Here is a 13,800-nt window from a genome sequence, read left to right as displayed (position 1 = left end):
TCATAAATACTCCTAGTCTAGTGACCCTGTGCCCCCTTACAGCCTCTGAACTGGTCTACTAACCCCAATACATGTTAAATTTATGATTTCTAAACAAGATAAAAGACCTGATTGGATTTATTTCCTATAAAAGAAAAAAAGCATGAAAGAAAGCATTCCATTCCTGACCAAGCTGAGACCCTGAGCTGGTTTGTCTGCTACTAGCACCTACTTGCCCATCACTCAGTCTAAACCTCCTTCTGTAGCTTCTCTGGTGTTTTTCAGAGATGACTTCCCTCCCTGACTGGCCTGAGCCTACTCCTCTCACCACGGATTGCTTACAGTGGTGGCTCCTCAGTGAGTCAATGACTCCTCCTACACCTTTGCCTGGTGACTTCCTACCTGGTCACCACTCAGCATCTTCCTCCCAGGTTTCCCTCCCAGGTTCTCCCCTCCTGGGAGCATCACGTAGAAGCTTAGAATGAGAAGTGACCTTGGAATCTACTCGTTTTCCAGATGAGAAAACTAAGGCCAGTGCAGAAAATAAACTGAGAGAGCAGGAACTGGAACCCAAGTGTCTTGGTTTTGAATGCAGTGTCAGGCCACCAGGCCCATGGCCTACAGATGTCCTCGGTGCCCCTCCCCCAGCACACAGTCCAGGATCCCGTGTGTCGTGCAGGGACTTTGCCTTCAGTGCCTCAGCTGGGCCTCCAAGGTGCCTGCCCAGGGAGGCTCCCTGGGGTTGCCACCCTCCCTCCCAACATCCTAGGACGTTAGTCTTGTCTTACCTGGCTTCTCTGCATCTTGTCTTCTCAAGGTCAGACTCCTTGCTTCTGGAATAGTTAAAGTGAGATGCACAAAATCTGACAAACTAATCCATCTGAGGAAGGGAAACTAACAACTCCTCCCAGATAATTTGAAAATATTAAAACAAGGGCTTTCTAAAGGAAACAGCTTTGCTATTCAGACCGGAACAGTAACTTTTAAAGAAAGCATTTGAACTTGAGGGTAAAATGGTGAGCTACCCTCTTAAGGGTAAGGTGTAAGAGTTGGCCAGGCTCAGAAGTGGCCCAGAGGATGCAGATTGCACAGAGATTCACCTGATTTCATGGACTGAATGGAATTACTGAGAATCACACATCAACATCATGAACCCACACACTCCTCCCTTCCCTTCCAGGAAGGGGTCTGTCCCTATTCCCGTCACCTACCTCACCATGGCAGGGTTAGGACCAGCTCCAGTGTGAGCATATCAGCACCTTCAAAAGCACCCCTGCTCCCACAATTACCCACTATATCCAACACCTTCTCACCTAGCGCCCAGCATAAATCTAAACCCAGAAGTGGGCATGAAAGGACTAGTTTAAAAACCCCAAGTAAAGTCTGCTGGATAGGTCTCATCCCTGCCTATTCTCTTAACTAGCTCTACAGCCCTCAAAAAACACTGGATTGCTCTGTGCCTCAGTTTACTCACTGGAGAAATGAAGCTGATGGCAATACCTGAGTAGTGTGGGGACAAGATAAGAGAATACTTTGGCAAAGTTTGCCCTGGCTGGTGTGGCTCAGTTGGTTGGAATGTTGTCTCATAATGGAAAGGTAGCCAGTTTGATTCCCAATTAGGACTCACACCTAGGTTTTGGATTTGATCCCCAGTCCAGGCACATAAGGGAGGCAACAAATCAATGCTTCTCTCTCACATCTATGTTTCTCTCTCTCCCTTCCTCCCTCTCTAAAAGTAATAAAAGCATGTCCTTGGGTACGGAATAAAAAAAACCTTCAACAAAGCTTAAAATATTTTAAAGGTATGATTATATCATTAGCAATAATATAATCACTTCCTTTTCCTCTTTGTAGGCATATACTCACAAGACTTCTTTGGAATCCTTTCAGGGAACTCCCAGATATACCAGATAGCTTGTATGAGTTAGTCTCGCCTCCTGCTTAAATTCCTTTGCAGTTAAACTCAGCCTGTACCAACTGACTTTATAAAAAATAAAATAAAAATTGTTGTTTTTTTTTTGACCAGGACTGAGGCTCAGAAAACAAAACCATTTGGAAAAAAAAAAAAATCCAATCATCTGCTTCCATCGCCACCAAATACATGCTGCGTGTTCCCTGAGAGCAAGCCACAGGGTTGGAGGCTTGGGGTCCTTTGCCCTGCCTGCTTTCAGAATGTAACTTCGAGTCTCTCAAGTCCCTTTGCTTTTGAAGCCAATTCTTGACTTTCAAGTTCAGAAAGCCCAATAGCGACTACACGAAACTCTCTCCCGCACTGTCTTAGCTCACTGTTCACATCTTGCATTCCAGTGTCTTCCTGCCTACAGACTTGAACCTTCAAGGTTTGACAGGCAGGGAGTTTTGCAGGGATAGGCTGTGATTATATCATCTTGTCGCTTCAGGGTGAAAAAAAGTGGGGGAGGGAATTCTAAACAAACAGAGAATGACCACACAAATTAACAAGCCAGGTGCGATTTAGAATCTGTCTTCCCTGATCCACCCAAGTACATGTTTGAAAACCAGATCTTCCACTTTTCCTAACCGGCAGATGGACAACATGAAACTTTTAGAATGATAAAAGTCGATTTCACAAACTAACAGTAAAGAGCTCAGCCCCCGGCAAGAAACATTTTCCCTGCCTTAGGAATGCCCCCATAATTTGAAAGGGCCCCATTTCTTGCACTTCCTAAGTGCTCAGAAATTATTCAAAAGTCAGACTACAACAAGAGGGAGCAGCAAGCACGGAATTTGATGATTTTTCTCTGTTTCCTCCCCAACAGAAATCTTACACTAAAGTAAATGGCGCTGAGGGTGCAGTTCATCTAGAAAGCACTCATATCAAACACCGGCTTTAAAATGAACATAAATATCAGGTCAGTTTCATAGCCATTTATCCCACTCTCAGGATAAAACTCATAAATAAACTGGAAATGGACACTTCTCCAGCCCCAGAGAGGTGACCCCACCCCAGGGCTCCAGGCACACTGTTGTGTAATAAAAGAAAATCTGCCTTTCTCTGGCTGAAACTGCCTGGGACAGTTTCCCTGAAGGTGTCTCAGGTCCCAGAGAGTACCCCTCTGCCCCCACCAGCTGCAGGCCCCTGGGCAAAGGGCCTCCCCTCATCCCTTCCCTTTCCCTCCCTCTTCCATTTCCATGTCTCTGTCTCCCACACCAGACCCAGTCCTTACCCTGTGCCTTCTCCGCTTTCCTTACCTCCTCTTTGGTTTTGCATTTTTGCTTGTCGTTTGTCCTTGTCATTGCTTCCCATTTGGGTTCTGTTTGACTTTTTAAACACTTTTTTATCATAAGTCATGGATCACATAACATTTATCATTTTAACCATTAGTAAGTGTGCAGGTCAGTGGCATTAGGTGCACTCACAACGCTGTGCACCCATCACCACCGTGCACCCCCAGGACTTGCTCATCCCCCAGCATAAACCCTGTGCCCAGTACACAACAACTCCCCTTCCCTTCTCGCCACAGCCCCTGGTATCCTCTCTTCTGCTTCCTATCTCTACGAGCTTGCCTATTCTAGGTACCTCATATAAGTGAGATTATACACCTGCCCTATGACTGGCTTACTTCACTAAGCCTAATGATTTCAAGGTTCATCCATGCTGTAGCATGTGTCAACATTTCATTTCTTTCTGTGGCTAAATAGTATTCCACTGTGTGTATAGACCACATTTTGTTTATCAATTTGTCTGCTGATGGACACTTATTTCCACTTCTCAGCCACTGTGAATAATGCAGCTGTGAACATGGCTTATCGATATTGTCCGAGTCCCTACTTTCAATATTTTTGGATATATACCTAGAAGTCCAATTGCTAGATCATATGGTAGACACCTAGCACTGATGACATGCTGCCAGTCTACCCCAAAAGAGGACACTGAACCACCTATTGTCTTAGAGCTAGGAAGAAGCAAATCAGAGGACTTGAACTTGTCAGAGAAATGGGGGTCCACAGATCTCATTTTATGGCATCCTCACACAGTACGACAACATCTACCCTGGGACGTGGTTTGACTCCTAACGAGCTTTGTGATCGCCAGAGAGCCCCAAACTGATCTGTGCCTCGATCTCCCGGTAAAATGAGATAACAGCTCCTGTCCTATGTGTAGCACCCACAGCACTGCCGTGAACCTCAGATGAGGGAGTGCCTGAGAACTTTCTGTAGGCCAGCAATTACACAAACGTCCGTAAGGAGGAGCAGTAATAAGAAAACGACTGGGAATTGAAGCCCTCCATGAACTTCTAATGCCTCCTCCAAAACCCAGGGGCTGCCTCCGCAGCAATCCAGTGCTGTCACTTGGACATTTCTCTCAGGTGCCATGTAGGCTCCTAGGGCTCTCCCTTCCAAAGGAAGCACCTAGAACGGTGGCTAGAGTTTAGATCTGAACTGTTAGAACAACAGGAGTGTTTTGATCTGCACAATTGAAATCATTAATCTCATGCTCATCTGCTTTTCAACCTCCTGAGCATCTGAGAACATTTATATCAACCTGATGGTATAATTTTAACTTTGAGAGCTTCATAAAAAATCTTCCTTGCTTTTAAAAATTCGGGGGTGGGGGGGAAATAAGTTACTCACTTTTGAGGCCTGGATGCATGTGGGCTGTCCTTGTGATAACACAATGAGTAAAGTCCACTCTGGAAGACACAGTTATCACACCGAAAGTCATCTCTACAGAGTAGGCACTGTGCTTGCTCCAGGGAGAGCCCCAAAGTGTAGGACAGGGACAGATGGAGAGACAAGGAGTTAACTATAATGTTACAATTAAGAAAGTGCTAGGAGACAAATTTCTGTACATGAGATAACCTGGATTTAAAAACAAAAACTTTTTTGAATAACACAAAGTTGAACTGTGGCCTTTGCAGCTGCATGTCTAAAGTACTTCCTTAGAAGCTTCCACACCTCTTGCTCAGTGTGAAGTAAACTGGAGTCTTCAAAATTCACGTTCTGGACCCAGCCCCTCTTCTTGGTTTTAGTTGAGTTTGTCAGCCCAGCGAAACCAAAACAGGCTCATCCTCATCACCTATCGAGACTCCGGGGGTTGATAGTCTGATTATTCCTCACTCACTCAAGTGTTACCACAACCCAGCCTTTGTAGTGTAAGTGTGGGGTTTTTTCCTCCTAATTGTGTTATGAAAGGATTTTCATCTTATTAAGCAAATTTTAGGTGTCTGCAGATTAGTGGGAGCAGAGTCAGTCCAAGAAGCCCCTGGAATCACTGAAGGCTTACACAGCCTGCCTGGAAGTCAGCAAGTTTAATTATCTTAGGTGGCCTGTATCCTTTTCCTGTCTTCCCTGCCTCCCTAACCTCCAGTCTCAAGGAGGTAGCTGGCAGCCTATTTCTGGAGAGGGCACAGCAGGGCAGACCACCCTATGTCCAAAGATTCTTCTAGGGCTTCAGCCAACGCCATCAGGGCAAATGTATCCCTTCAGCAAACCCCACAAGTCGGACAACACTTCCCTCCCCAGACAACATCAAGGTGACTCCAATGTTGTCTAAGGTAGCATTTCATAGTGGCATGCTTGTGCCCTAACAAGCTCCGAGTACACCTGTGCTTCCTACGGTGTTTTTTTTCTCTCTAATCACAAAGATTTAAATCTCTTTCCTCCAAAAATAAAAAAGATAGTTGTTTGGAGGACCTTCTCTTCATTTTCCAAACCCTACAAACCCTGAAGTCTAAATACCAAATGAAAGATTCATACAATAGATCAGAGAGTGGGGTTGGCCATACTTCTCAAAAGTGAATGCATATCATTCAAATGAAGACCATAAATCAGTAGCTCTGGGGAAGGGATGCACGTTGTGCATTTCTAATGGGTTTCCAAGTGATGCCCACCTTCTGTGGGCCACTGGTCACACTTTGAGTCTTGAGGGGAGAGGTACCTCTTCTCAGAGCCCCTAGGTGATGAGGAACAGTTTTTGAGAGGAGGTAAGAGCTGGGGAATAGTTTTCTTATCCATTGACACCCACAGGAGTCACCACCTGGAGAGATACAACCTAGTGATGTCAGTGTGAGTCGGGAGCATAATCACCTCCTCGGAGGTGGCAGTGGTGGCAGGAAGTCCAAGTGCACCCAGCAAGCTGTTTGTGCCACCCAGAGAAAGAGGAACTGACCTTATTCTTGTGGGGAAGTACATCTTCTCTTGTCCAAACCACAGGCTCACAACTTTATGAGCTCAACTGAAGTTCCTGCGATGACCACCGTGCATGGGCCTGCCTCTTCTGGCCCCCACCCAGCAGCTACCTCCCTGTGGGTCTGGGCCAGCCGAGCAGGTCCCCACTCCCCTGCCGTGTTACAGGACCCCACCCTCCCCACCCAGGAGCACAGCCCCACTTGCCTTTCCAAGCCAATGCAGTGCCTCTAAGCCCAAGCCAGGACAGAAAACTGTAAACACTAACACTTAAATCAGATCCTTGCAATTTTCTCTCAAACCCGGCTTGCCCTGTGCTTCTCTATCACTTGTTTTTATAGCTAAAGTTACTCGCCCTCATTTTAAGTACATTGTGCAAAAGGCATAGGCCAACTTCTGATATATTCCCACAAGCAAAATTAAATATCAGTAACATGTGTTTTAGTGAATTGGGTCCCTCAATTTGCATCTTATAATAAGGATGTTATCATACTGGTTTATGGCTCAGCTCTTTAGTTTTTATCTCTCTGGGGCTAGATTCCCCTCATGAGTTCAATATAAGTCTATGAACTAATGTGATTTTAAAAACGAGTTTCTTCTGTGTTAACATTAACACCCTTATGAGTGCAGGGGTTTTACTCCCCCAAGTGCAGGCTGTTTGCACTCACTGGAGGATGGGGCGGGATGGTGGCCCTCAGTGATGTCCGTGGCTGCTCTTAAGTGAAGGAACTGAGTCAGTAATCCAGCCTGCCACTGGAGAAGGAAAGGCTTTTTCACCTCTTTGCACTGAGACATAATCTCTGGTGTGTTCATTCCCTTACATTTAGATTAATTATAAAACATTGTCACCAGAATATTAAAGTAATGTTTAATACACAGAAGGGAATAAGGTATTCTGGAAAATGCATAATTTCTCTCTGATGATTTTGCCAGTTGCATGCAATATGATCTTTTGATTGCCAGCTATAGAAATATTGTGACTAAGCTTTCACTAGCTTTTTATTTTTGCAACCATCCTGTCATAGCACTTTGAAAACTGTAAGCTTGGCCAATCAAAAAAAAATTTAAAAACCCCAAAACAACAACAACAACAACAACAACAACAACAACAACAACAACAACCTAAGGGTGTCCATGCTAAAGAGTTCTCTAATTCTGGTTCCAAAAGAGGATGGAGAAAGGAGAGGGCATAGAACATACGGTAGCACTTTCCATATCACCAGTCATCCTAACGCAACTGGATGGTGGAGAAAAGACTGACCCCCACCTGCTGTACATACACACTCACACACACACACACCATGTTCCTTGAATATAGGAAGGTGTCAACATTCCAAAATGGAAATCCCTCAGGTCCTCTCTCACTTGCTTCAGATTTTCCAAGCTCCACTGCAGCCACACCCCCAGGAGGGATGGTCTAAGTCAACACCACGCAGCAGCGAGTGGAACGTTCCTTGCTGGCAGTGGCTGAAATGGGACCTACGTTCCTTGGGGGGACTGCTCCTGGGGACTGGTTACCTCAGCCATCTCCCTCTAGGTCACTGGGCTCCGTCCTCGGCTGTGTTGGTTAACAACCAAGTGTCGTTACCAGCAGAGAGCTCCTGTCCTTCGAGGTCTCACTCCAGGTCTCTGCAGGTGAAACTTTTCCATTTCGATAATAATTTTTTAAAATAATCACAGTAGCAGAAGGAGCACTCTTGCCCACACTCCTCGTGAACACTCACCACACAAGCTGGTGTCCCTGTTTCTCTGCTGCACCACCAAGAATGCTGGTAGAATTCTTTAAGCTTTTTCAAACTGGAATTAATTTTTAAATATGTGTTCTATTTATCCATGTCACTGAACGGCAATATGCCCAACACCTGTCATCTTGTTTCCATTATCTGCAAGGTTACCTATGCCTCCCTGACCCCCACCTTCTGCTCCTCAAATATACACTAGATGTATATATGAAAAACTAAGCCCTCTTACCCCAAAAGGCTCAGAGTCTGGAGGCTTAATTACCTCTCCATTTGCGACACAAAGGTCCCTTGGGTCAGAATTAAATGTGATTTCCAGTAGGAGAGGGGATAGGTTTACTCCACTGCTGCCCATCCCACATCTGTTCTATAGACACAATGACTCCTTAGGCCAGGAGAGGATGAACTAAGCATACATCTTTAGCCAGCTTGTAGCCTTGACCTTTAATTTCTGGAGAATAAAGGTGGGAGCCCAGAGTGAACAGTTTCTAAAAACAAGACTCTAGAAACTAGGGAGTGATGAATACCAAAAATCAAGACCCAGTGATGTCCTTAAGATCATCAGAGTCAATACAGAGGAAGCATGTTTTCCTGGGTGTGTGTGTGCTCGTGGCACACACAAGGTATGAATATGCTTTTGCTGCAAATAGGCGGATACATAAAAACTACAAATGCAATTGTGTATATGTATATACTTCCTGAGCATACACCACAATTCTGATTCACAGGGAAGCTACTGGGTTGGCCGAAAAGTTCAATTAGTTTTTTTCTGTATGATGGCTCTAGTAAGGCTTAGTTGTCTTTAACTTCATGTGAAACAATTTTGTTAAATCGTATTGTGACAGCTGCCATATCAGTGTGCTTTAAAAAAAAAAACAACTTATCCAAATTGGTGAATTTTTGTGCAGCCATTTTAATATTGAAGATGGAAGAAGATAAGCAACATTTTTGGCATATTATGCTTTATTATTTCAAGAAAGGTAAAAACACAACTGAAATGCAAATAAAGATTTGTGCAGTGTATGGAGAAGGTGCTGTGACTGATCAAACATGTCAAAAATCATTTGTGAAGTTTATTGGTACTATTGACATTTTGTCCATGTAATTTTTTGCTGTGGGGCCATCTTATGCATTGGAAGATGTTTAGCAACTCCCCTGGGCTCTACCCACCAGAAGCCAATAGCAGAATATGGCTGACATACTCAAAATATCCAAATCAGTAAAGTTATTGGTGGAAATAAAAAGTGTGTCTTCTATTTTATGAAAAAAGCTAAACAAACTTTTTGGCCAACCCAATATTATATTAAACAAATCATATGGACACTCATATTTCCTAACAAAGTATGTATGACTTTCAGTGATTGTCATTTTCCTGTGGTGTGGATTGAACCCTGGGCTGACATGGAAGATGGGTGCCCAGCTAGAGAAGGGAGCTTTGTCTTCTGCTTTCCTTCCTGTCCCCCACCAAGGTCTGTAGGGAACACAGCAGTCCCACCTACCTGGGGTTTTGATTTCTCCCGTGTCAGTACTTAGCACCGCGCTGCTCTGAATGGCAGGATGAAATCTCACGCTGTTTCACCAAGAAGGTGAAGCATCCCTTCGGCCAGGCTTTCTATGCTGTTGAGGTTTCCTACGCTGTGGATCACTTAGCATCTTAGTTATCACATCAGCTGTTGCACTGTGGCAGTGCTTGTGTTCAAGTAACCCTGTTTTATGGAATAATGGCCTCAAGGTGCAAGAGTAGTGATGCTGGTGATTTGAACATGCCAATGAGAAGTCATAAAGTGCTTCCTTTTCGTGAAATGCTGAGAACAGTACAGTAAGATTTTGCGAGACACCACATTCACATAACTTTTATTACAATATATTGTTTTAATTGTTCTGTTTTCAGTTATTGCTAATCTTCTCCTGTGCCTAATTTATAAATTAAACTACCATACATATATATGAATAGGAAAACAACAGGATATACAGAGTTTGGTACTATTTACAGTTTCAGGCATCCACTGGGGTCTCAGAATGTACCCCCCACAGATAAGGGGAGACTTCCATACTTAACTTTTTCAGTTGTACTTTATTGTATTTCAATGGAAAGGAAAACATGGGCCATGCTATCACAGTGTTTTCACACCTCAGGGAGCATCTCCACTTGTGTTGAAACCCCTGGGCAGTTCCCAGCCATCTGCTGATGACTGATCCTTAGCATGTATTCGTGTCCTACACAGTCCTCCTAATGGGTAGGGCCAGTGCTGAGGTTTGTGGCTGTGGACATCACAGGAATAAGGAACAGGGCTCTAAGAGAAACTCAAAAAGTAATTCTTAATGCGCCTTAAATGTTCTGACTTATGACACTGGACAGTTGTAGACCAGAATCCCTTCCAGAAGAAAGAGGGTGATGGGCAGGGAGAAGGAAGGTATAGAAGGGTACCAGATGATATGGCTGCAATGCAAAAATCCGAAGATCTCTATTTTTTAAACAAAAGCTCCAAGAGAGGAAACCCAGGTCTGCTCAGTCTTATTTTGTGCATGGAATCTTTCTCTAATACAGTATAAACATGATAGCTTACTTTCAGTTCATGCTTTCATTATGTAATTAATCTGATGCTGTGGCCAAATGACACTAAAATTGTGTTATAGGACCTGGAATGTATCAATAAGTATACAACAAAGAAGAAAGCAACATGACATAACTTTTACAAATAATCAAGAGAATAAAAAAATTCTTAAATCTCCCCCTACCCCAAGAAAAAAAACAGGAATCCTTGGAGCCCATTGACCTACAAAGCTCTAGTAGTTTAATGTTCTTTTGCCAGTTAAGTTTATCATTATGCTTGAGACTTGATGCTAAAGTGTTAAAGTCTTGATGAGACATGATGTTTTCCTCTGTACTATAAAAATAGTCAATCTCTGGAACTAACTGACCTGTTTGGGCCTCAAGGTTTTTATCTTTAAGCTCTTCATTGTGTGGGCTTCTAACAACAGTCAATATGTAAGGAAGACCTTTTGTTGGCTTCCATAGACTGTCTGGGGTTGGATGTGGACCAGGGCAAATGGGGAATTTAGACATACCATCGAACAATGGAATCATTGTCTGCTTGAATGTGGTAAGGGTGACTACATAGTCTGACCCAAATATTCATAGCAGAACCCTTTCTGCAGGAAATTGCTAACACCTGCCAGGGGCAGCCTCCTATTGGTCTCGGTCTCCTTTGAGTTTGCCTTCAATCCATTGCAGACCCTGTTATGTTCTTCCTAAAACTTTTCTACTGACATGACTTTGAAAAACTATTTGGCTTATAATCCCAGCCCATTAGCTCATCATTAAAGGACCTCCATAATATGGCTCCAAATTAGTTTTCAGCCTTACCTTCTGTGTAGACAACCCTTTTTTTCCTGCCTCACTGGGTTGGCTGTTGCCCTCCAAAACCACGGCACTGCCTTGCACTGGTTTGTCCTCATGCTTTCTCTTTATCATCTAAATCTTAGCCTACCTTGGGTAACCAATTAAAAGTCCAAGACTTGGACCCCTGAGTAATTACCTTCCTTCACATTCCTGCAGCTTGTGCTTCTCACTTCTGAATTAATCTATTACATCTTTCTTTGTTAATTACCCACTTCTATGCTTATAATCTTACTTCACCCCATTCGGACCAAATGTAATCCCTACAAGGACAGGGGTTGGGTCTCACATCTCTTTACAGTTGCCCATAGTCCCTAGAATAGGACCTTTTTGCACACTGTAGGTGGGGAAGACAAACCTGGCTTATGCCAATGATCTGAGAGAGATCACAGGACTGCACATAGAAAAAGTAAAGTTTTTTTGTCATGTTCCATTTAGATTAAATTGGCAGCAGGTAACCAGTTACAGATCAGGTCAGGGGGTTGAAATACATGGGTTTACCCCATATGTACATCACTTAGTTCAAACATAGGATAAGAACTGTGTTTTTGTTACTACCCTCCTTCTAAATCATCTGCTGTTGTTTTTTAAAAGGACTGGGCCAAATGCATGAGGAAACATCAATGTATACTCATCCCCACCATTTGAGAAACAACTTTTAAGTGTGAGTCCTACGAATAAGATATAAAAAGTAACATCCCCATTCATTCAGTAGCTCCAAAGGCCCTTGCCTGAGACTGCTATCTACATTGGCAAAGCGAATTATATATTAGAAGGCCCACTGTTCTCACCACATCAGCTTAACTGAGACTAGTTATTTAGGAGGATTCTAATTAATTTAATTCTCCACTGGTAGCAATTTCTGATGGGCAATGACTGTGCCTTTTACCTCTTTGCATTCCTTCCCCAGTACTTAGCTCAGTAGGTTACATTTATCATGGACCTAATAAATATTTGTTGATTGATCAAATGAAGGAGCCTTACTGCCGATGGAGAAGATGCAGGAGTGAACTCAGCCACGCCTCACAAAATCAAACTCCCAGCAACAAGGATGCACAGAAATGCAAGCACTCTGGGAAATACTGACTCCAGCCTTGCTCAATAGCTGACAAGGGCAGAACCCTCAAAGCCAAACCAGCTTGAGTATGCTTCCTAATCTACTTAATTAGCACTGTTGTCATTGTTTTCACATGGTACTGTCAACCTTGACATTACATATGGTGACAAAATTCTTGAGTGAGAACAATCCTGGAAGTCAATAGGTAGAAGTTAATAGAGAGAATTCTGGAGTCACATTATAGTGGTAGTACCATTTGTATAACCTTGGACATGTCGCTAAGTCTCTCCAAGCTTCAGTGAAATGGGAATAATCATAGTACCTACCCCACAAGATGGTTGCAAAGAAGAAATAAGAACAAACATGGAAAACTCTTACCACTGTGCCTAGAATATAGTAAATTCTCAGTAAACATTAGCTGATATTATTATTTCTACTTTAACCTATACCTTGCTCTTTACCAAGCTCTAGGCAGTCTAGCAGCTAAGGATGGGAAGGGTTAGGTATTCAATCAGAGATCACATTTCAGACACCTGCTGACCCTCGCATCTCCAGGCAGCAGATGTGTGTTTTGCCACTCCTAGTGAAATGCGTGAGGTGGGGCTCTGTGGGAAAGGGCCATCCCCCAGGGCTACACTCCAGCAGAGGGAGGGGTAGAGAGGGACCTCCAACCTGAAAGTGCATCACAGTGATAAAATGTACCCTACTGAAGATGCAATGTTTTAAAATAAAAGTGAGCCTTTTTAAAACATGATGACAACATTAGATGCCAAACAAAAATCACTACAGCTTTTTTATTCTATGACTCAAACTTATAAAGGAAATGGGCGTACTGACCAAAAGCAAAGGAAAGCTCACTGTTAGAATGGGCCACAACCTCACTTGCCCACGGCCATCAGGGCTGGATGTCAAGGCCCTCAAATCCTATGTGAGGTCCTGGGCATTCGAAGGGCTCATGCTGTTTTGACTGCTGTGTGCTGTTAGCTACTAGATAGGCAGGAAGGAGGGTATGTCCTTCCATTCTCAGAGGGAGTGAGGGCCTTGAATGGGATCTACTACCAACAGAGGGGCATGAGGTGGATGAGCATGGCAAAGATAGAGCCAGCATTACAACCCCAAGCTGCCGGCTCAGACACAGCACCATTTCCTAGTCGAGACTAAAAAGCCCCGGAGTCCACCCCCAGCACAGCCTGTCAGAGGAAAAGAAAGTATAACCTCAAAAAGGCTGAAAAATAAAGAGCACTCCACAAAGAAGGCAATGTGGCTACAGGCAAATCCACACAAAGGGGTGTGCTTGAAAGGCAAATGTCTTGAGCTCCTGAGTTCTGAGCTGTGGGTGAGTTTCTGAAGAGGAATATTTGCATTTTGGTTTCTCTCCTTTGTGCGGTGAAGTAAGCAACAGGTGAAATAGGGCACTCTGAAACAGGGGTGTGAGCAACTCTGCCAGTCTTTAAGCCGAAAGGCAGATAATCTCCACG

The 13,800-nt window shown here is 43.7% G+C and overlaps 1 long non-coding RNA gene across 1 annotated transcript in view; it reads right to left on the bottom strand.

Moving 5' to 3' along the window:
• Nucleotides 1–847, bottom strand: part of LOC123811937 — a 112,217-nt gene extending 111,370 nt beyond the window's left edge. Inside the window, exon 1 of the long non-coding RNA XR_006784464.1 lies at nt 768–847. This is a non-coding gene — a long non-coding RNA (uncharacterized LOC123811937). The remainder of the gene's footprint in view (nt 1–767) is intronic.
• Between the last annotated feature and the right edge of the window lie 12,953 nt (nt 848–13,800).

This window comes from Phyllostomus hastatus, unplaced genomic scaffold, assembly GCF_019186645.2.
Source record: "Phyllostomus hastatus isolate PE091 unplaced genomic scaffold, TTU_PhHast_1.1 phas_scaffold_78, whole genome shotgun sequence".
In the NCBI taxonomy this organism is placed as follows: domain Eukaryota; kingdom Metazoa; phylum Chordata; class Mammalia; order Chiroptera; family Phyllostomidae; genus Phyllostomus; species Phyllostomus hastatus.
This window is presented reverse-complemented; position numbering and strand designations above follow the sequence as displayed.